Below are 24177 nucleotides of genomic sequence, written 5' to 3' on the forward strand. Positions count from 1 at the left end.
CGAGAGCTCCTGAAAATTATTGTTTCAGCAAAAGTCCTTTTCTTTAACAAACACATATTTTGGGTAACTGATCGGCTTGTCGTCCATCGATTCTTTTTGTCCCGGCACCATTTCTATCCCCAAAGTGTATTCAAAATTGTTCTGCTCTTTGGTCGATAATTTCCCTCTCCTCAATGCCGATATTTTGCAAATCAAAGAACAAACAAAGAACAAATAAAAGTACAGCACAGGAACAGGCCCTTCGGCCCTCCAAGCCCGTGCCGACCATGCTGCCCGTCCAAACTTAAATCTTCTACACTTCTGGGGTCCATATCCCTCTATTCCCATCCTATTCATGTATTTGTCAAGATGCCCCTTAACCGTCACTATCGTCCCTGCTTTCGCCACCTCCTCCGGTAGCGAGTTCCAGGCACCCACTGCCCTCAAAAGTAAATCAAAAAGTAAATTGTATTTGACGTGTGAAATAAAGTTTAGCAGAATTATTGTAAGTCTTGTTTTGATTAGTTTTGATTGGCGGGATTCTCTCGGCCTCCAAGCCGCACGTTTCGCGACATCGGGAGATGGGGCGCCACTCGCAGGTGGCATGATTCTCTGCTCCCGCCGCTGTCAGTTCAAGTACCCATTCGAACCGCCCCACACCACCGGGAAACCCGCAAGCAAGTGGCCGGAGATCGCCGGGCTCTATTGAATTTCATAAATCACTTTAGGCAGCTCTCGGAGAGGGTGTGACGGACACTTACCAGAGTGGCATCTGGAATGAGGGCCTCCCGTTCGGTGCCGATATTGGAGAAGATAGAACTTGTCTCCTCCTAGCACGAAGATTAAGGGGATATTTAGAGAAGGAGTTCAAAGTTATGAAGGTTATTTACAAATTAGAAAAGACAATTTGTTCCTGCTGGTAAGAGACCCAGAGGTCACAGGTTTAAGGTTAGTTGCCAATGAACAGGAAGCGACAAGAGGAAATTGTCCAAGCTGGAGGACAGGAAGGAAAATAGATATTTAAGTCAATCTGGCTATTTTATAAAATTATTATTTTAGTTTAACAATGGGCAGGCCAGGCCAGTCATGAAAGATAAAGATAGATAGCTTTTTGAAGAATGAAGGGATTAAGGGTTATGGTGTTCGGGCCGGAAAGTGGAGCTGAGTCCACAAAAGATCAGCCATGATCTCATTGAATGGTGGAGCAGGCTCGAGGGGCCAGGTGGCCTATTCCTGCTCCTAGTTCTTATGTTCTTATGAATCTCAACAAAACTATTTCTAATCTTCAGAAAACCACCAAGGACCTTCTTATCTTTAATGAACCGCTCATGCCCCATGGCTAAAGAGAATCAAATTCCCAAGAAATTCACCAACACATTTTTGTATTTCAGAGGCAGAACTCTGGCCAATGGAGATGGTAGGCACAATCTACCAGCTGTGTTACACCTAGAAACCAGCGCTGGTAGATGCCAGGAAATAGCTCTTCCGGGATCTACCCGGCTCCGCATGTCTCGCGAGATCTATCGTGATCTGGCGCGATGACGCAATGTGAATCCCGCCTATTGTGGGCTGATCAGTTTTTAGCAGTTCTGCATATTAGAGTGAGACAGCTTCTCTCGTCTGTCCAAGGCGTTGGGGTCTAACGCCTTCCTCTTTGATGTCTCGGCCAAGCGCCGTTCAGTGCTGATCTTCACAATCGGGGACCAGATGGTACGGCATTCGTGGGGGTCTCCCAGGGAATTAGAGGCCCCCAGGAGCTTGACCCCTTGGCAGTGTGGCGTCCTGGCAAAACTGGTGCCACCCAGGACACTGCCAGCCTGGCACCATCACCTGGATACCAGCCTGGCACGGACAAGGTGCCCACTGGCACTGCTAGCTGGAAGGGGCACTGCCAGTCTGGAAGTGCCAAGGTGGCATTTTTCCGCATCGGTGGTCAAGAGATGGGGACGCCAGATCTCCTTCTGCTTTTTGGAGTTCTGGTGAGCGGAGCTCCTCAGTGCAAAAAGTGGGACTAAGTGCAGCCTCGTCGGGGAGTTCCCCACTGAGGTCCCAAATCTATCCGAGTGGGAACAGAGCCCTGTTATGAAGTGTGGGATAGGTAGCAGCAGAAAGTGCTCTGCCCAGGTAAATTGCCTGGCTTCCCCTGCACTATGTACTAATGGATCATCCAAACTCCTGTGTCTGTGCCTATGAAACTAATTCAGCTCTACGTGCCTCCTTCCATCGCTGAAACCCTCGCTTCAGGCCAGTTAGGTCATTCTGCAACAGTTTCAATCCACTAACCTGTGAAGGAATGCACCATTGGGCTTCTGATTCCGAACTCTAACTCAAGTGAAACCGTAACTCTTATTTTTATAGAAGCGAAATACTGCAGATGCTGGAAATTGGAAATAAAAACAGAAAATGCTGGAACAACTCAGCAGGTCTGGCAGCATCTGTAAAAAGAGAGAGACAAAGTTTTGGATACGAATGGTCCTCCTACAGTTGTCCTGCCCTGCACCCCTTTCTTTTCTGTTATAACCTACACGAGACCTACAGGGCTGGAGCAATCAGTCTCCCCGTGAGTCTCGCAGAGAAGGAGTTCGCCCGCTAAGGGGATGGAGAGCCCGAGGGCATTCATGATTGAGTTCGATATAAAGTCGGCCTGGTGTGGAACCAACAGAGCTGACCCGCCTGGGATCTGATGTATGTTGTAAATATAATTGCTTTGCAATAGATATAGTTTTATTTTACTTACTCGCTTTGGACTCATCTGCGGCCTACTAAGTTTTCCTTATCGCTCTTTTGTTGTATGAGTGCAAAGGAGGTGGATGCTGCTAAACCCCTTCCCGCATTTGGTGCGTGTACAAAGCAACCCAACCCTCTTATTTTAGCTTATCTCGGGTTTGCTGTGGGGTTACTGACAGGGGATCGATCACTCCAAACTGGAGGGTTGGGGAAAAAAATGCCAGTACTAATGAGGAAGGTAATGAAGATCGAAAACACCTTTCTGTTCTCAGGCGGGGAATGAAGGGGGAATCAGGGCTGTTCAAATTCATACGCTACAATAATACTTTACACAGTGACCTAATTGCCCTTGAGTGTCCCTCTCACCCATTTCAGAGGGCATTTAAGTGGCAATCACATTGCTGTGGGTCTGGAGTCACATGTCGGCCAGACTGGGTAAAGGCAGCAGATTTCCTTCCCTAAAGGACATTAGTGAGTGAGATAGGTTTTTACAACAATTGACAATGGTTTCATAGTCACCATTAGACTTCTATTTCCAGATTTTTATTTCATTCAGATTTTGCCACCTGCTGTGGTGTGATTCGTACCCGGGTCCCAAAAGTATCAGCCTAGGTCACTGGATTACCATTCAAATGACAATACTACTGTACCACTGCCTCCTCTAGATTCTAAGTGCATCCACAGTGATGTTAGGAATGGAGCTCTGGGCTGGTGGCTCTGTGACAAGTGAAGGAAGGCCGATATTGCCAGGATGATGTGTGGTTTGGTGGGGAAGTTCCAGTTGGTGGTGTTCCCCATGAGTCTCTTTTCCTTCTCCTTCTGGGTGGTAGAGGTTGCAGATTTGGAAGGAGCCTTGGTGAGTTGCAGCCGTGCATCCAATACGCAGAACATACTGCTGCCACTTTGCTTCAGTGGTCATAGATCATAGATATTTAGAGGGCAGAAGGAGGCCATTCGGCCCATCGAGTCTGCACTGGCTCTTGGAAAGATCACCCCACTTAAGCCCACATCCCCACCCTGTCCCCGTAACCAAGTAACCCCACCTAACCTAACCTAAGGGCAATTTAGCATGGCCAATCCACCTAACCCTGCACATCTTTGGACAGTGGGAGGAATCCGGAGGAAACACACGCACACACAGGGGCAACGTGCAGACTCCGCACAGACAGTGACCCAAGCCGGGAATCGAACCTGGGACCCTGGAGCTGTGAAACAACGGTGCTAACCACTATGCTACCGTGCTGCCCACGTTGAAGGGGAATGAATTTTTAAAGAAAAGATTTTATTTGGATAGCTTTTTTCATCAGCACCGTTCACCTCAAAGCTCGTTACAGCCAATGAAGTAGTCTTTAATGTGTAGTCACTGGTGTAACGTAGGAAACACCTCAGCCAATTTGCTCTCAACAAATTCCCACAACAGCAACGTGACAATGAGCAGATAATCTGGCTTTCTTTGTGTCATGTTGATTGAGGGATGAATATTGGCCAAGACACTGTGAACTAAACCCCTATTCCTCTTTAAAATAATCTCATGGGCTCTACATCCACCGGAGCAGGCAGGTGTGGTTCAGATGACACTTCTCAGACGATGCGTCTCCGTTTTGCACTGAAATGTCAACCATGATTTTTGTGCTCAGGCTCTAGATTGGAAATTGAAACCAGAGCCTTGTGAATTCGAGGTGAGCCACTTATCAGCTGAGTCACAGCTAAGGTGGTGGATGGGATGCAGACCAAGCAGGGCTGCTTTGTCCTGGATTGTGTTGAGCGTCTTGAGTGTCGTTGGAGCGGCACTCATCCAGCCAAGTGGAGAGCGTTCCATCATACTCCTGACTTGAGCCTTGACCATCATGGACAAGCTTTGCAGAGTCAGGAGGTGGTTTACTCCAAGCAGAATTGCCATCTTCTGACCTCCTCTTGTAGCCACAGTATTTATATGGTTAGTCCAGCTCAGTTTCTGGTCAGTGGTAACCCCCAGGGTGTTGCTGGATGGGTATTCAGCAATGGTATTGCTGTTGAATGTCAAGAAGAGATGGTTAGATTCTGTCCTTTCGAAAATGGTCATTGGCTGGCATTTTGTGGCACAAATGTTACTTGCCACTTATCAGTCCAGGCCTAAGTGTTGTCCAGATCTTGTTACCTGCAGGCACGGGCTGAGGACAGCAGAGTTTTGAATAAAATTGAAAACTGAGCAATCGTCATCCAACATCCTCATTGTGGTCTTATGATAGGAAGGTCATTGATGAAGCAGCTGAAGATGTTTGAGCCTCCCCTGAGGAACTCCTGCAGTGATGTCCTGGAAACAAGATGATTGACCTTCAACCACCACAATCATCTTCCTTTGTGGCAGGTATGACTCCAACTAGTGTTCTCTTTACGCTCCCTTAACCAGAGGTACTGTGGGAGTACCTTCCCCACATAGAGTGCAGTGGTTCAAGGAGAAGGCCCATCATTTTCTTCTCAAGGGCAACTAAAGAATGTGTCATAAATGCCAGTGATGCCTACAACCCAAAGTGTCGTGTTGGGTGTTCCGATGTACAAATGATCCAACACGGCTGTAGATGGTACAACTCTGTTTTATTGACTAAACAACGGTAACAACTAACTACTGGCTTGGGTACATGCTTCACCAGCTAACCTGTGGACCCAGCCCTATCACTATCTTAGTGAGGCACTCAGCACATGGTCTATGTCTGAGTGGCGCGCTGTGAGCTCTGTGCTCTGAGCTATCTCCTGGTAGAATGAGCGGGAACTGTGGTGTTCCCTGTTTTATAGTGCGAGTGCTCTCACGAATGATTGGTTGTGATGTTGTGTGTGTGCTGGTTGGTCCAACTGCCTGTCCATCAGTGTGTGTGTGTGATTGCACCATGATATGCTGATGTGGATATCATGACATCCCCCCTTTCACAAAGGATATGTGCCTACATGATAATAAATAGAAATGTGTACTGAGTGCATCTGAGTATGTGTGTGCAATATTTACAACATGTACATGAGGCTAAACTATATACAGAGGAAGGTGTCAGGTGCAACAGAGCAACGAGGTTGTACCAATAACAGAACAAATGCAATCAACAAACGATGAGAGAAAACTTCTGGAACAATGAACGACAAGAAAAAAAACTTATTAACAGGACTGTAAAACAATTCAGTGAGTCCAGTGTGTGAACAGACTCATAAGTCAAGTCTCTCAGGTGGGCGATGAATTCGGGTTGAGACCCTCAAGGGTGGGTCAGGATCCACCGGCTGAGGAATGGGCCTGGCCACGGGCAAGAGAGGAATAGGCAGAGTGGCAGGAAGCTTAACAAAGTTGACATCAGGGACAATAGGAGGGCATGGCACCAGTGCATGTTCTTGTAGCGGGCGCGGAACCAGACGAAGGGCCCGCCGATTACGGCGGCGAATGGAGCCATCAGGCATGTGAACCAGGAATGAGCGGGGAGCCAGGTGGCGGAGAACCTCGGCGGTTGCCGACCAGCCACCTTCCGGAAGGTGTATGCGGACGTTGTCTCCAGGCGCCAGGGCAGGAAGAGCCCGAGCGTCATGTGCCACCTTCTGCTGAGCACGCTGTTGTTGCATCCTTCGCAATACTGGAGCATGGTCGAGGTCAGGAACATGAATGGACGGCACATTGGTCCCGAGGGTGCGACCCATCAACAGCTGGGCTGGCGAGAGGCCCGTGGACAGTGGGGCCGAGCGATAGGCCAGCAGGGCTAAACAGAGGTCAGATCCGGCATCAGCAGCCTTGCAGAGGAGCCGCTTCACAATGTGGACGCCCTTTTCCACCTTGCCATTCGACTGAGGATGCAAGGGACTGGACGTCACGTGTGTGAAGTTGTATGAAGTGGCAAAGGAAGACCATTCTTGGCTCGCAAAGTAAGGCCCGTTGTCAGACATGACGGTGAGCGGAATTCCATGGCGAGCAAAGGTTTCTTTGCATGCCCGGATGACAGCTGATGATGTTGTGTCGTGCAGGCGTATGACCTCCGGATAACTTGAGAAGTAGTCAATCAGAATAATGTAGTCCCTGCCGAGCGCATGAAAGAGGTCCACACCCACCTTTGTCCAGGGGGACGTGACCAACTCATGGGGCTGAAGTGTCTCAGGGGGTTGCGCCGGCTAAAACCTTTGGCAGGTGGGGCAGTTGAGCACCATGTTGGCGATGTCGTCGCTGATGCCCGGCCAGTACACAGCCTCTCAGGCCCTCCGCCTGCACTTTCCAACTCCGAGATGGCCTTCGTGCAGTTGTTCGAGGACAAGCTTGTGCCCGCTGTGTGGGATCTCGATCCGATCCAACTTCAAGAGGACACCATCAATGACGGTCAAGTCATCCCGGACGTTGTTAAATTGTGGGCACTGCCCCTTGAGCCACCCTTCTGTCATGTGGCGCATCACACGTTGTAGAAGGGGGTCAGCCGCCGTCTCACGGCGAATGTGGGCCAGACGTGCATCAGTGGCCGGCAGATTGGCCGATGTGAAGGCTACCTGTGCGTTGACCTGACAAACGAACCCCTCCGAGTCAGGCGGTGTGTTGACCGCCCTGGACAGAGCATCTGCGATGATGAGATCCTTCCCCGGGGTGTAGACAAGTTGGAAGTCGTACCTCCGGAGCTTGAGCAGATGCGCTGGAGGCGAGGGGCCATGTCGTTGAGGTCCTCCTGAATGATGCCGACCAGGGGGTGATGGCCGGTCTCCACAGTGAACTGCGGAAGACCAGAAACATAGTCGTGAAACTTGTCGATGCCAGTCAACAGGCCCAGGCACTCCTTCTCAATCTGCACATAGCGCTGTTCTGTGGGGGTCATGACCCGCGACGCATAGGCAACCGGAGCCCATGATGCAGTGTCGTCCCGTTGCAGGAGTACTGCCCCAATGCTGGACTGGCTGGCATCAGTCGAGATCTTTGTGTCCCGAGTGGTGTCGAAGAGCGCCAATACCGGGGCGGTGGTGAGCTTGACCTTGAGCTCCTCCCATTCGCTCTGGTGTGCGGGCAGCCACTGGAATTCCGTTGTCTTTTTGACCAGGTGGCGAAGAGCAGTCGTGTGCGAAGCAAGGTTAGGAATGAACTTCCCCAGGATGTTGTGCATCCCGAGAAAGCACAGCACTGCCTTCTTGTCTGACGGCTGCTGCATGGCTGCGATGGCTGCCACTTTGTCGGCATCCGGCCGCACACCCGACCGGGAGTTGTGGTCCCCAAAAAACTTTTGCTCAGTCTGGCCAAAAGAGCACTTGGCTCGGTTAAGGCGCAGGCCCTGATCCCGTTTCCGTGCAAAGACACGCTGGAGATGACTGATGTGCTCCCGTGGTGTGGTGGGCTAGATGATAACGTCGTCTACGTAGACGCGTACCCCTTCGATGCCCTCCATCATCTGTTCCATGATGCGATGGAACACTTCGGAGGCCGAAATGATGCCGAATGGCATCCAATTGTAGCAGTATCTGCCAAATGGGGTGTTGAAAGTGCACAGCTTCCTGCTGGACTGATCCAATTGAATCTGCCAAAAGCCCTTTGAGGCATTAAGCTTGGTGAATATTTTTGCCCGAGCCATCTCGCTCGTGATTTCTTCTCATTTGGGTACGGGGTAGTGTTCCCTCATAATGTTGTGATTCAAATCTTTTGGGTCGATGCAGATCCGGAGCTCGCCGGAGGGCTTTTTTACGCACACCATGGTGCTGACCCATGGAGTCAGCTCCGTGACCCGGGAAAGCACTCCTTGGTCCTGCAGGTCCTGCAGCTGCTGCTTGAGGCGGTCCTTGAGTGGCGCTGGGACCCTACGAGGTGCGTGAATAACCGGGGTGGCGTCCGGTTTGAGCCGTATTCTGTAAGAGTAGGGCAGTGTGCCCATGCCCTCGGAAACCTCCTGGTTGTGCGCGGGGAGCGAGTGGAGCTGCGCCCTAAAGTCTGCATCCGGGAAATCGGACATGCCTTCTGGAGACAGAGTGTGTACCCGCTGAACGAGGTGGAGGATCTTGCACGCCTGTGCGCCTAACAGAGAGTCCCTCGAGGATCCAACTATTTCAAAAGACAGTGTGGCTGTATGTGAATTGTGTGTAACTTCGAGCTGGCAGGACCCCGTGGCCGGGATGACGTTTCCATTGTAGTCAACCAGCTGGCAGTGGGATGGCAGAATCGGTGGTTTGACCTTCAAGGTCTGGAAGGCTGACCATGCGAGGAGATTGGCAGGGGCACCAGTGTCCAGGCGAAATGTGATCTGGGATCGGTTGACCGTTCGGGTGGCACACCACTCATCACCCGGATCACTGGCAGCGGCTGGTGGTTCCGACTTGGGGACATCCAGTTCTTGTGGATTACCGCAACGCGGAAAGGCTCCCTGTCTTCAGTATCGCTGGTCTGCATACTTTCTGGATATGACTCAGTGTAGAGGGGCTGATCCGCCCGCACGTCCCTGCGAGGTTGGCGGAATTGTTGGGAGTTGACAGGTTGAGTTGCTCGACAGCAGGGCGCATAGTGGCCCATCCTACCACATCGAAGGCATTGTCGCGTTTTGGCTGGACATTGAATGAAATGAATGAGGCGGTTATTGCCGCTTTAAGTGGGCGGAGCCACAGTTGCCGCACGTCGTGACGTCATGGCGTTCGTTGCGCCACCGCGCATGCGCAGTGCGGCCCTGAGTAGAGCCGCCTGCGCATCACGTCCCTCTGCGTCAACGTTCCCTCTTTTGGCACATGCAAGCGCGCGAAATGGCCGCCCTCGTCCGTGCCGCGGGCCGGGAGGAACTCGATCAACTGGACCCGCTCTGCCTCGTAGGACCCGTGACGTGCCGTTTCGGCCGCCTGGATTTGGGAGTGCCGGCTGGTCGCGTTCTCATGGAGGACGCAGGTGTCGATGGCAATCGCTAGGGTGAGGCGCTTTATTGTAAGGAGCTGCTGGCGTAGGGTGTCCGAGATGACCCCAAAAACTATCTGATCCCGTATCATGGAGTCAGAGGTGGCCCCATAGCCGCAGGACTGCGCGAGGATACGGAGGTGTGACAAGTAAGATTGGAAAGGCTCATCCTTACCCTGCAGGCGCTGCTGGACGAGGTACCTCTCGAAGCTCTCATTGACTTCCACGCTGAAGTGTTCCTCGAACTTCAGAAGCACCGTCTTATATTTTGTTTTGTCCTCGCCTTCCGCGAATGCCAGGGAGTTATAGATGTGGATGGCGTGTTGCCCCGCCGTGGAGAGGAGGAGGGCGATCTTCCTGGTGTCCGATGCATTCTCCCTGTCTGTGGCTTCCAGGAAGAGCTGGAAGCTCTGTTTAAACAGCTTCCAGTTTACGCCGAGATTACCAGCGATTCGGAGCGGCTGCGGCGGGCTGATGGTTTCCATGGGGCAGGATGGCGGATTTCTGAAAGGGTGCAGGTAGGTCTCACAGTCGCTGGTTTGCGTCCACTACTGGTATCATGTCGTGTTGGGTGTTCTGATGCACAAATGATCCAACACGGCTGTAGACGGTACAACTCTGTTTTAGTGTCTAATCAACGGTAACAACTAACTCCTGGCTTGGGTACGTGCTTCACCAGCTAACCTGTGGACCCATCCCTATCACTATTGTAGTGAGGCACTCAGCACATGGTGTATGTCTGAGTGGCGCGCTGTGAGCTCTGTGCTCTGAGCTATCTCCTGGTAGAATGAGCGGGAACTATGGTGTTCCCTGTTTTATAGTGCGTGTGCTCTCACTGGTGATTGGCTGTGATGTTGTGTGTGTGCTGGTTGGTCCAACTGCCTGTCCATCAGTGTGTGTGTGATTGCACCATGATATGCCGATATGGATATCATGACACAAAAAAATATTTTTTTCTTTTAAAAATGTACTGTTGTAGACTAATGATTCATTGTATTGTATTTGCACGGTCAGATTGTATTAAAAACTCAAAATTACTGACGGCAGCTGGATGAATAATCCTTCAATATACACTGCATACACACTAGGGTTTTTCCACTGTCCTCCTGCTCTATCATGGTCTGACACCAGAGATAAAACACAAATTAAACCGAGGATTGTATCCGTGATGATCTATTATTCAATTTGTAACTAATGTACCTGTTTGTGATTTCCTCCGCTAAGGTTTGTCTTTGTTTTCTTTTAAAAAGGGGTTTTGTGGCAAGAAGCCTCCGTATTTACTCTCAGAGTTTACTCACGTCCAGCTCCAGCATCTCCCTGAGTAAACCAAAAACATTTCCATGACTTCATCTGATCCCCTCCAAGTGACTCTCTTAAAGTAGAAACTTCATTTAGTGCGCCACTGATGATTTAAAAGCATTTCTTTCTTTTTGTAGAAGATTCCAATGTTAAAATCTTATGTCTCTGCATTTGTATTGAATTTGCGCCATCCACCGTTTTAGCAAAGGTGAAATGAGTTGAATGTGGGGGTTAACTTTGGGCGGGATTCTCCGGCCAAGGTTCCCACTGGGGGGGGAATTTCCATTCCCGCTGTATGTGACTCCCCACCCCCCCCAACTCCCCGCCCCATACCGCGCCCTCCCCACACCACCATGGTTACCCTGGGGGCAGGGTGGGTGAGCCATACAAATACCATTGATCTTGCTGCGTCTCCCAAGACCACTCCCTTTGGCCTTGAACCGTGAACCATTTTGTCACTTAAATCAGCTGTGAATCAGCTGCTCACAGCCACGGCTCATCGGCAAAAGGCCCCACTCCAGAACTTGTGGCCAAAGTCATGGCTGACACTGCAGTGCGCTATTGAAGGAGTGCCGTGCCATTGGAGGTGCTCTCTTTCAGATAAGGGGCGGGATTCTGCCAGAACCGGCGGGGCGGGCAACTCCGGCGGGAAGGAGTGGCGTGAACCAAAAGGTGCAGAATCCTCCACTGCTTCAGGGGCTAGGCCCACCCCGGAGTGGTTTGCGCCGCACCGGCCGGCAGGGAAGGGGCTTGGCGCCACGCCAACCGGTGCCGAAGGGACTACGCCATCCGGCGCGAGTTGGCGCATGCGCGGGAGGGCCAACGTGTGCTGGCGTCATCCCAGTGCATGCACAGAGGGCTTCATCTCCGCACAGGCCATGGTGGACCACTGCAGCCGCCGGTGCGGAAGAATAGAGTGCCCCCACGGCACAGGCCCGCCTGTGGATCGGTGGGCCCCGATCGCGGGCCAGGCCAACGTGGGGGCACCTCCCGGGGCCAGATCCTCCCGCGCCCCCCCTGAGAACCCCAGAGGCCGCCCACGCCGCCAGGTCCCGCCGGTAAGGACCTAGTCCAATTTACGCCGTCGGGACCGGCAAAAAAAAAAACGGGCGGCCACTTGGCCCATCGCGGGCTGGAGAATCGCCGGGGGGGGGGGGGGGGGGGTGCCCTGTGCGATTACCGCCCCTGCCAAATCCCGGCACCGGAGAATTCGACAGCCGGCGGGGGCTGAATTCACGCTGCCACCCGTCGATTCTCCGACCAGGCGAGTGTCAGAGAATCCCGCCCAAGATGTTCAACCCGAGCACCATCCCACCCTCTCAGGTGGACATGAAAGATGCCCTGTCACTGTCTCCTGGAGGAGATCAGGCTGTTAGCCCTGGTGGTCGGTCAATATTTATTCGCCATCAACATGACAAAAACAGATTATTTGGTCATCAACACATTGATCGATGTGGGTTCTTGCTGTGTAAATTGGCTGCTGAGTTTCCTGCATTACATTACAACAGTGCGTACAATTGAAAAAGGCTTGGAATATAAAAGCAGGGATGTACTTCTGAAGCTAAATAAAGCATTAGTTAGGCCCCATTTAGAATACTGTGAGCAATTTTGGGCCCCACACCTCAAGAGCACTGGAGCGGGTCCAGCGGAGATTCACACGGATGATCCCAGGAATGGTAGGCCTAACATACGATGAACGTCTGAGGATCCTGGGATTATATTCATTGGAGTTTAGGAGGTTGAGGGGAGATCTAATAGAAACTTACAAGATAATGAATGGCTTAGATAGGCTGGACGTAGGGAAGTTGTTTCCATTAGCAGGGGAGACTAGGACCCGGGGGCACAGCCTTCGAGTAAAAGGGAGTCACTTTAGAACAGAGATGAGAAGAAATTTCTTCAGCCAGAGAGTGGTGGGTCTGTGGAATTCATTGCCACAGAGGGCGGTAGAGGCCGGGACGTTGAGTGTCTTTAAGACAGAAGTTGATAAATTCTTGATTTCTCGAGGAATTAAGGGCTATGGAGTGAGAGCGGGTAAATGGAGTTGAAATCAGCCATGATTGAATGGTGGAGTGGACTCGATGGGCCGAATGGCCTTACTTCCGCTCCTATGCCTTATGGTCTTATGGTTTTATAATTACCTTGCTGTGATGTGCCAATTGGCCATTCCAAAGCCGTGAAAGATGCTTGATAAATTCAATGGTGCCTTTCATAGTTTTTTGACTTCTCCCCCGTCACAGATCTTCCCTTTTGTTCTTCCTCCATCCCCCCCTCTACTGCTTTTTCACCCGCTTAATGCTTATCACATTTCTAACTTTATCTTGTTCTGGTGAAAGGTCATCAGCCTGAAATATTGAACATCAGCGGAAGGTCAGGGGCCGCAGATACTGAGAGAGAGAAAACTGTGCACTCAGCTGCCCTCAGAAAACACGTCGAACCTTCCTGTTCCAGCGGCAGCCTCCAGCGCAACACTCTGGGCAGGCTCCAGCGTGGCGTAGTTTCGATTATAGACACACCTCCTTGTGACACAGCAGCTACGGGAACGCCCATTGAGGGCAGGAATTTAAACTGAAGATTTATATTGAAGACAGCAGGCAACATGTGTTTTGAAGGTGTGTTGAAACTTTTCAAACTTTGTTTTTTGCTTCTTTTAAACAGGCATTGCTCTGGTTATTGGTTCTTTTAAAGTAATTTTAATTTTTCTTATGATTAATGGTGATTATTTATAAGAATCTTATTTATTTAAATCTGTGAAACTATTTAAATCTGCTGTATATTGTTACACATGATGTGTGACATGCTTAAAAATGTTTGTGCATTTTTATTATGGTCGTAAGATTTTGAAAGCTCCCCAGCGTTTTTTGCTGTCACTGTCCTTGTGACCTCTGGAGCTCGATTCTCCGTCGGCGGGATCCTCCGTTTCACCGGAAGCGGACTCACGGCCAGGGTTTTCCCGACACCGTGGGGTGACCACAATGGGAGACCCCATTGACCGGCGGCCGGGGCGGAGAATCCCGCTGCCGGCAGGGGAGCGTCGCACCAGAAAATGGAGAGTCCGGCAACTGATATTTTTTTGACTTGTGTTCATAGAATCATAGAATTCCTCCAATACCGTGCAGAAGAAATCCATTCGGCCCATGAAGTCGACACTGGTGTTCCAAAAGAGCCCCCTTACCCAGACCCACCCACCAGCCCCACCTAAACTTTGGACGTTTGGACACTAAGTGGCAATTTAGCATGGCCAATCCACTTAACCCGCACATCTTTGGACTGTGGGGGGAAACCGGAGCAGCCAAACACCACGCAGTCACCCGAGGTCTGAATTGAACACGGATCCCTTGTGTTGTGAGGCAGCAGTGCTAACCATTTTGCCAACATGTTACCCGTGTTATTATGTTTCTGCCTCGTTAATTTCAATTGTCTAATTCATTTATAATCATCTCAATAAAATGTGTTCTGATGTTTCAGAAAGACATTTATAGAAGCTTGTAAAGTTTGATAGAAAGTATTTATTAACAAAAATAATTTTACAAATACCAAACTTCAAACCAGTTAACATTTAACTGAATGTTTAACTTTATCAGCTCAACAATTGCACTTCATGTAATAACAACCTCATTTTCTCATGATATACTTTGGGGTTCTCTAAACCCTGGCCCTGAACACAACGGTCAATAAAATATATTTTTTCACGTAAGCCCAACAGTTCTGTCCATTTGTAAAGTGGAGGGAGGGAAAGGCAGGAAAGAGAGAGGAGGGGGGGGGGAAGGGAAAGAGGGAGGGAGTGAGATGAGGCGGGAGCGAGAGTTTAAATATACATCAACTAAGGCACTAAACATTGTTAAAGCATTTTAAGTAATCACTGCAGCTTGTAAAGATGAACATTACATCAGGTTAACACAGCTTAAAATAAATTGCAAAAGTCAAATGCGTTTTAGCTCTCAATCAGCTTGGAAGACAGAGGTGCTAACATTCGTGTCCTTGTAGGAGTCAATACCACCAGTATCGAGGACATGATCATCCGAAACCAACGATGACCTCCTCTGGCCGCCCATATTCTTAGTAGTCCTGACTGCCAAGGCAAATCTTTTTCACTGAGATCAAGGAAGGATCCCGAACAAGAGGAGGACAAAAGAAACTCTTCAAAGACACCTTGCTGGCTTGAATGGGCAGCACGGTAGCACAGTGGTTAGCACTGCGGCTCCACATCTTCAAGATCCCAGGTTTGATTTCCGGCTGGGTCACTGTCTGTGTGGAGTCTGCACGTTCTCCCCGTGTCTGCGCGGGTTTCCTCCGGGTGCTCCGGTTTCCTCCCACAAGTCCTGAAAGGCGTGCTGTTGGGTGATTTGCGTATTCTGAATTCTCCCTCTGTGTACCCGAACAGACGCTGGAATGTGGTGACTAGGAGCTTCTTGTCATGATATTCAGGTGAACATCATGGTACAAACATACATACATACTAATGGACAGATCAACGGACCAATCAACACACACACAACACCACAGCCAATCACAGGCAAGAGCATACACACTACAAAACAGGGAACACGACACTTCCCGGGCATACCAGCAGGAGACAGCTCAGGGCACAGAGCTCACAGCAAGCCACTCGGACATCCACCATGTGCTGAGTGCCACTCCAAGATAGTATTAGGAATAGGTCCACAGATTCTAGGGTTATGATCGAACCTCAGTAACCAGTTTACCCCTGTAAAAAAATGTTAGTAATAAAACTGAGTTGTACCATTCGCAACCGAGTTGGTTCGTCTGTGTAGCAGAGTACCCAGCACATCACTTCTCATAGTAACTTCATTGTAAGCCTACTTGTGACAATAAATACTTTTTTTATTATCTCAAGAAATGGAACATAGATGTCAAAGCCTAGGAGACCCTTGCTCAGGAGGGACCTACTCGAAGGAACCTCCTGATTGAAGGGTCACAATTCTTCGAGAACGCCCAACGGCAAGAGGAGGCCCGGAAAAGGAGCCTGAGAAAGGAACACCTGTGACCAACTGTCCAAGGACTGATCCCACCTTTTGGAAACTCCAGCCAAGTGAGTGATTGAAGATGTGGCTCTAGGATCGAGTTCATCAGCTACACAAGGACCCACAGGCCCCGTGACCAGTAACACGGAGTATCTAAGGTGGACAATCATACTCGTTCACGAGTGATCACCGCAATCTAACCATTACAGTTCCTTTAATGGAATTAACATCCTCGTGACAAACCAGAAGTAAAGAAACATCTTTCAGTCACTTTCTGTGACTTTAAACTCACTTTATACAGCAAAGCAGCTTTTAATGGAATTAACAGCCACATGACTAACCAAACTTTAAAAAAGATAAAAATATATCTTCCTTTCACTTAATTTGAATTTTAAACATATTTATAAATGTTTAACACTAATAATATGAAACATGAACCCAGCGGACAGATATCTCTTGATGTCTCCAGCCTCCTGGGCCCTGGACCCTGAAAAAAACATACAAATAAAAAGTATAAAAACTCCGCTAACACCGGGGCAAGTCGGCCAAGTTAGTGCTGTCCCTGGATTTTAAACACAGCAGGTTCAGCGCAGCGCGTCGAAAAAGCAGGTAATGACTGACGGGGAGCCAGGTGAGAGGAATGGATAGAGAGTCAGGCTGGGGGGCCGCTGAGGGGAGGGCTGGAATTGGGAGGCGGGGGCACGTGGCTGGCCGAAAAAGGGAGATGGTTAGTCGGCAAGATGGGGCAGTGGCCAACCTCCCAACCAGGCTAATCATGTGGAACGTGAGGGGCCTGGATGGGCCGGTCAACAGGTCTCACATGTTCTCGCATTTAAAGGGGTTGAAGGCGGATGTGGCCATGTTGCAAGAGACGCACTTAAAGCTCGTGGACCAGACGAGGCTGTTATACATTTTAGTTACCATTGTATGAAGAGTCAAAAGTCCTGTTCCTTTTCATCAAACACCATTTATTTCACTTCCACAGCCTCTGCACAAAACTTTAGCACACCATCTGACCCAAGGGCCACCTGAAGCCCCTTTACATATCAGTGTCAATCATTGGATACTTAACATAAATGAGACAACTAATTGCAGTGTCTCTTAATGCATTACTGAACTCTTAACCCATTACTTAACAAGGCTAAGGAAAGGATGGGTTGGACAGGTGTTTCACTCAGGGTTAAACTCAAAGACCAGAGGGGTGGCAATTTTGGTTAATAAACGAGTGGCATTTGAGGCGGGGAGTATCGTGGCGGACAAGGGGGGAAGGTACATAATGGTGAGTGGAAAGCTGCAGGGGGCCCGGGTGGTGCTAGTGTCATGTGAGAGCACCTTTAAGACATGGATGTTTAAGCAATGTACCTTTAAGAAAACAGTGATGTCAGAGAGTGGGTGGAGCTAAGGTCAGGTCAGCCATTTTGCAGTTTAGTTTTGCAGTTTGAAAAGAGCTTGGGAGTGTCTGTGTTTGCAGTGAGCTGGATCTCTGCCATGAAAGACTATCTCTGGATAATTTGGGTGATTTAAACTCATAATAGTAAAGCCTTTAACCTGATGTGATTCTGTTTAAAGGTGTTAAGTCTCTTGAAAGTTTGAAGGAATTTTGAGGAACTATTTACTGTTGCAATATTTTCGGCGTCATCTTTGAAGTAAGGGGTGTTAAGAGATCCAATGTTTATTTAAGATGTTAAGTTGAGTTCATGGAATAAACATTGTTTAGTGTTTGAAAACCCACGTGTCCATAATTGTAATCCCACACCTAGGGAACAAGCCGTGTGCTAGGAAAAGCAACAAATACATTAAAGGGAGAGATTGGTTGAACTCCATGATACTTTTGAGGTTCTGAAAATGCCTCGCCCATAACAATAGTGAATGTGTATGCCCCAAACTGGGACGATGCAGACTTCATGAGGCGGGTGTTGGGTAGGATCCCGGACTTGGAGTCAAGTAGCCTGATTATGGGAGGGGACTTTAATACAGTCTTGGACCCGATTTTGGACCGTTCCAAGTCCAGGTCGGGAAAGAGGCCGGCGGCGGCCAGGACCCTGTGGGAGTTCATGGGCCAGATGGGGTGTGTGGACCCGTGGAGGTTTGCGCGGCGAAGGGCGAAGGAGTTCTCCTTTTTCTCCCACGTCCATAAAGTCTATTCGTGGATAGGCTTCTTTGTGTTGAGTAGGGCGCTGATCCCCAGGGTGGAGGGGGTTGAATACTCAGCCATTGCGGTCTCCGGCCATGCCCCGCACTGGGTGGACCTGCGGCTGGGGCGGAGCGGGGTCAGCGCCCTCTCTGGAGACTGGATGTGGGGCTGCTGGCCGATGAGGAGGTGTGTGCGCGGATAGGGAGGAGCATTGAGAACTATGTGGGAGCGAATGACACAGGGGAGGTAACGGTGGCAGTGGTGTGGGAGGCTTTGAAGGCGTCGTTAGGGGAGAGTTAATCTCCATCAGGTCCCACAGAGAGAAGGAGAGGGCGGAGAGGGAGAGGCTGGTGGGAGAGATACTCCGGATAGACAGGAGATACGCGGACGCCCCCGAGGGGGGCTGCTGAACGAATGCCGGAAACGTCAGGCGGAGTTCGATTTGCTGACCACGGGGAAGGCGGAGGCGCAGTTAAGGAAAATGAAAGGGGCAGTCTACGAGTATGGGGAGAAGGCGAGTAGGATGCTGGCGCACCAACTGCGCAAGAGGGAGGTGGCTAGAGAGATTGGGGGAGTGCGGTATAAGGAGGGCAACATGGTGCTGAGCCCAGAGAAGGTCAATGAAGTCTTCAGGGAGTTCTACGGGAAGTTATACGAGTCAGAGCCCCCTGGGGAGGGGGAAGGGATGAGGCAGTTTATGGACCGGTTGAGGTTCCCGAGGGTGGAAGTGGAGCGGATGGAGGGATTGGGGGCCCCAATTGAGTTGGAGGAGGTAGTCAGGGGGCTGGCAAGCATGCAGTCGGGCAAGGCCCCGTATCCGGACGGCGTCCCTGTAGAATTTTATAAGAAGTTCTCGGAGCTACTGAGCCCGCTCCTGCTAAGAACCTTCAATGAGGCAAAGGAGAGAGGGATCCTCCCTCCGACAATGTCGCAGGCATTGATCTCACTTATCCTGAAGAAGTAGAAGGATCTGCTTCAGTATGGGTCCTACAGGCCGATATCGCTCCTGAATGTAGATGCCAAACTGTTGGCAAAAATTCTGGCCACCAGAATAGAGGAGTGTGTCCCGGGAGTGATTGGGGAGAACCAGACGGGTTTTGTAAAGGGCAGGCAGCTGAACATGAATGTGAGGAGGCTCCTGAACATTATCATGATGCCCTCGGAGTGGGGGGGATGCGGAAGTGGTGGCTGCAATGGACGCGGAGAAGGCCTTTGACAGGGTGGAGTGGGAGTATCTGTGGGAGACATTAGGCAGGTTTGGATTTGGGGAGGGATTTATAGGGTGGGTCAAGCTGCTGTACCAGGCCCCTGTAGCGAGTGTGTCCACAAACCGGCTAAGGTCGGAATATTTCAGGCTGCACCGGGGGACGAGACAGGGGTGTCCCCTGTCCCCGTTGCTGTTTGCCCTGGCAATTGAGCCATTGGCCATTGCGCTCAGGACTTCAAGGGATTGGAGGGGGCTGGTACGCGGGGGGGGAGGAACACCGGGTCTCCCTCTATGCGGATGACCTGTTGTTGTACATTCCGGACCCGCTAGAGGGGATGGGGGCGGTCATGCGGATCCTGATGGACTTTGGGAGCTTCTCGGGGTATAAATTGAACGTGGGGAAGAGTGAGCTGTTCGTGGTCCACGCTAGGGGCCAGGAGGAGAGACTGAGGGAGCTACCGCTCAGGATAGTGGAGAGGTGCTTTCGGTACTTGGGGATACAAGAACTGGGATGTCCTGCACAGGCTCAACTTAACCCGGCTAGTGGAGCAGATGGAGGGAGAGTTTAAAAGGTGGGATATGCTCCCGCTTTCCCTGGCGGGACGGGTGCAGACTGTGAAGATGACGGTTCTCCCCAGGTTCCTGTTCGTCTTTCAGTGCCTCCCCATTTTCATCCCCAAGTCCTTTTTTAAGCGGGTGAATAGGGTTGTTACGGGGTTTGTGTGGGCGAATAAAACTCTGTGAGTTAAAAGGGCATTCTTAGAGCGTGGGGGGGGGGGGGGGAGGATGGCTCTGCCGAACTTCTGCAGCTATTATTGGGCACCCAATGTGGCCGTGATTAGGAAGGGGCGGCGTGGGGGCAGCTGGAGGCAGCGTCATGCAAAGGCACCAGCCTAGGGGCACTAGTCACGGCTCCGCTGACGTTCTCACCAACGTAATACACCACAAATCCGGTGGTGACGGAGGCACTGGGGATTTGGGGGCAGTGGAGGAGACACAGGCAGGAGGAAGGGGCCTATGTGTGGACCCCGATACGTAATAACAATAGATTTGCTCCAGGTAGGATGGATGGGGGGTTCCAAGGCTGGTTGGTATAGGGCAGGCATTAGAAGGATGGGGGACCTGTTTATAGACAGGACTTTCCCTAGCATGCAGGCGCTGGAGGAGAAGTTCGGCCTGCCCCCGGGGAATGCGTTCAGATACCTCCAGGTTCGGGGCTTTCTTAGAAAACAGGTGGAGACATTTCCGCTGCTGCCCCCGCGTAGGATCCAGGACAGGGTGTTGTCTGGCATCTGGGTAGGGGAGGGGAAGGTGTCGGACATATATCAGGAGCTGCAGGAGGTGGAGGAAGCCTCACTGGAGGAGTTGAAGGACAAGTGGGAGGAGGAGCTGGGTGAGGAGCTGGATGAGGGCCTGTGGGCCGACGCCCTGGGCAGGGTGAACTCCTCATCATCATGTGCCAGGCTCAGCTTAATTCAGTTTAAGGTGGTGCATCGGGCGCACACAACGGCGGCAAGAATGAGTAAGTTTTGAGGGGTGGAGGACAGGTGCCCGAGATGTGCAGGGAGTCTGGTGAACCATGCCCATATGTTCTGGATATGCCCGGCGCTTAAAGAATGCTGGCAGGGGTTTGCGAGGGTGATGTCCAGGATTTTGGACACTGGGTGAAGGCGAGTTCAACAGTAGCGATATTTGGGGTGTCGGAGGATCCGGGAGTGCAGGAAGCGAAAGAGGCCGAGGTTCTGGCCTTTGCCTCCCTGGTAGCCCGGAGACGGATCTTGTTAATGTGGAGGGACTCAAAACCCCCGGGTGTGGAGACCTGGGTTAGCGACATGGCGGGGGTCCTCAGCCTGGAGCGAATAAAGTTCGCCTTGAGAGGGTCCTTGATGGGGTTCTCCCGGCAGTGGCAACCTTTCCTTGACTTTCTAGGGGAGCAGTAATTGTCAGAATTACTGACAATTCCCATCTGGGGGAAGCATCCTGGGGGAGGGGTGGGGGGAGGCACAGGTGGGGGGGGAACTGTTGATATAATGTAGGTTTTATAGGAAGACAACACCCACCTTGTTTTGTTTAAGAATCCTTGTTCATTTTTATTATTATTTGTACTTCTATTTTAGTCATGTTAAAAACGTTGGTTGGAAAAGCTTTAATAAAACATTTATTAAAAAAACAAAAAAGAAAAAGCAGGTAAAACAATAACAGACGGGGAGTTTAAACGTGCATTTCCAGCGTGCATGTCCATGCGTCTGCACTTCCGGCTGGTCGCGCCGTGCAAGTGTGCCGGGCAATCGACTTAAGTCCGGGATCAGACAGGAAGCTCCGAGCCAGAGACTCAGTTTCACTCTCCACAGGGGCTGGCTGATTCGCTGAGAATTTCCAGCATCTTCTGTTTTTATTCTGTGCATACGTTTGTTGGGACAGTTAACAGTTAAGGATTGTGAGACACAAATAGGGGATTTTCCTGCCTCATTTTCAATGGGTGGGATTGACGGATGGGGTGGATAATCTGATTGTCGTCGTCCCCGCCCCAACCCCTTCTCCGTCCGCCCCCAGCAATTACCTAATGGGGATCCCGTCATGAAGATCGGGAACCCCGTGGCCACGCATTTTAATTTCATTCGCGGGCTTCCTGGCTGTAATACCCCCTCCACATTAGCATTACACCCCCCACTCCCCCAAACTGACATGGCATCACGGCGATGGGGTTCACAACAGCTTTTGACAAACAGGTGCCTGGCGAAGAGAACCCACTGGCGACTGTGGCAGGAGGCAGAGGGTGATGGACATAGTGTGTTTTTGTAACTAGAAGGCTGCACCCAGTGGTGCTCCGCAGGGATGGGTGGTGGGTCCCTTGCTGCTTCAGCGTAGATTAATGAGGCTGTAGAAAGCTCTGGTCAGACCCCATTTGGAGTATTGTGAGCAGTTTTAGGCCCCGTATCTAAGGAAGGATGTGCTGGCCTTGGAAAGGGTCCAGAGGAGGTTCACATGAATGATCCCTGGAATGAAGAGCTTGTCGCATGAGCAACGGTTGAGGACTCTGGACCTATACTGGTTGGAGTTTAGAAGGATGAGGGAGGATCTTATTGAAACTTACAGGATACTGCGAGGCCTGGATAGAGTGGACGTGGAGAGGATGTTTCCACTTGTAAAAACTAGAAGCAGAGGACACAATCTCAGACTAAAGGGCCGGTGCTTGAAAACAGAGATGAGGAGGAATGTCTTCAGCCAGAGAGTGGTGAATCTGTGGAACATTTTGCCGCAGAAGGCTGCGGAGGCCAAATCAGTGGGTGTCTTTAAGACAGAGATAGATAGGTTCTTGATTAATAAGGGGATCAGGGGTTATGGGGAGAAGGCAGGAGAATGGGGATGATAAAAATATTTGCCACATTGAATGACAGAGCAGACTCGATGGGCCATCTCCAGCTCCTCAGAAACCACGTTCGGGAACTGGAGCTGGAGCTGGATGAACTTCGGATCATTCGGGAGGCATTCGGGTGGTCATAGATAGAGGCTTCAGGGATGTAGTTACTCCAAAGAATAAAGATAGATGGGTGATGGTGAGAGGGGCTGGGAGGAAGCAGTCAGTACAGGGATCCCCTGTGGTTGTTCCCCTTAGTAACAAGTATACCGCTTTGGATACTGTTGGGGGGACGACTTACCAGGGTAAGCCATGGGGTACAGGTCTCTGGCACAGAGTCTGTCCCTGTTGCTCAGAAGGGAAGGGGGGGGAGGAGTAGAGCATTAGTCATTGGAGACTCCATACTGAGGGGGATAGACAGGAGATTCTGTGGGAATGAGAGAGACTCGCGGTTGGTGTGTTGCCTCCCAGGTGCCAGGGTGCGTGATGTCTCGGATCATGTTTTCGGGATACTTAAGGGGGAGGGGGAGCAGCCCCAAGTCGCGGTCCACATAGGTACCAACGACATAGGTAGGAAAAGGGATAGGGATGTAAGGCAGGAATTCAGGGAGCTAGGGTGGAAATTTAGATCTTGGACAAACAGAGTTATTATCTCTGGGTTGTTACCCGTGCCACGTGATAGCGAGACGAGGAATATGGAGAGAGAGGAGTTGAACACGTGGCTACAGGGATGGTGCAGGAGGGAGGGTTTCAGATTTCTGGATAATTGGGGCTCATTCTGGGGTCGGTGGGACCTCTACAAACGGGATGGTCTACACCTGGATGGGGATGGATGGACCAGAGGGGTACCAATATCCTGGGAGGGAAATTTGCTAATGCTCTTCGGGAGGGTTTAAACTAGTTCAGCAGGGGCTTGGGAACCTGAATTGTAGCTCCAGTATACAGGAGGTTGAGAGTAGTGAGGTCATGAGTAAGGTTTCAAAGTTGCAGGAGTGTACCAGCAGGCAGGAAGGTGGTTTAAAGTGTGTCTTCTTCAATGCCAGGAGCATCCGGAATAAGGTGGGTGAACTTGCAGCATGGGTTGGTACCTGGGACTTCGATGTTGTGGCCATTTCGGAGACATGGATAGAGCAGGGACAGGAATGGTTGTTGCAGGTGCCGGGGTTTAGATATTTCAGTAAGCTCAGGGAAGATGGTAAAAGAGGGGAAGGGGTGGCATTGTTCGTCAAGGACAGTATTACGGTGGCAGAAAGGATGTTTGATGAGGACTCGCCTACTGAGGTAGTATGGGTTGAGGTTAGAAACAGGAAAGGAGCGGTCACCCTGTTAGGAGTTTTCTATAGGCCTCCGAAGATTTCCAGAGATGTAGAGGAAAGGATTGCAAAGATGATTCTGGATAGGAGCGAAAGCAAGAGGGTAGTTGTTATGGGGGACTTTAACTTTCCAAATATTGACTGGATACGCTATAGTTCGAGTACTTTAGATGGGTCCGTTTTTGTCCAATGTGCGCAGGAGGGTTTCCTGACACAGTATGTAGATAGGCCAGCGAGAGGCGAGGCCATATTGGATTTGGTACTGGATAATGAACCAGGACAGGTGTTAGAATTGGAGGTAGGTGAGCACTTTGGTGATAGCATCCACAATTCG

The 24177-nt window shown here is 50.7% G+C and overlaps 1 long non-coding RNA gene across 3 annotated transcripts in view; it reads left to right on the forward strand.

The window, feature by feature from the left end:
* LOC140427505 (uncharacterized) overlaps window positions 1–24177 on the forward strand; it is an 86046-nt gene that overhangs the window by 14061 nt on the left and 47808 nt on the right. Inside the window, exons 2-3 of one of the 3 annotated variants that reach the window (XR_011948527.1) lie at window positions 13183–13458; window positions 14834–15550. This is a non-coding gene — a long non-coding RNA (uncharacterized lncRNA). Of the gene's footprint in view, window positions 1–13182; window positions 13459–13936; window positions 14278–14833; window positions 15551–24177 lie in introns of those variants that run through there. The other 2 variants (XR_011948529.1, XR_011948528.1) reach the window with 2 other exon arrangements.

This window comes from Scyliorhinus torazame, chromosome 7, assembly GCF_047496885.1.
Source record: "Scyliorhinus torazame isolate Kashiwa2021f chromosome 7, sScyTor2.1, whole genome shotgun sequence".
NCBI classification, from domain to species: Eukaryota; Metazoa; Chordata; class Chondrichthyes; order Carcharhiniformes; family Scyliorhinidae; genus Scyliorhinus; species Scyliorhinus torazame.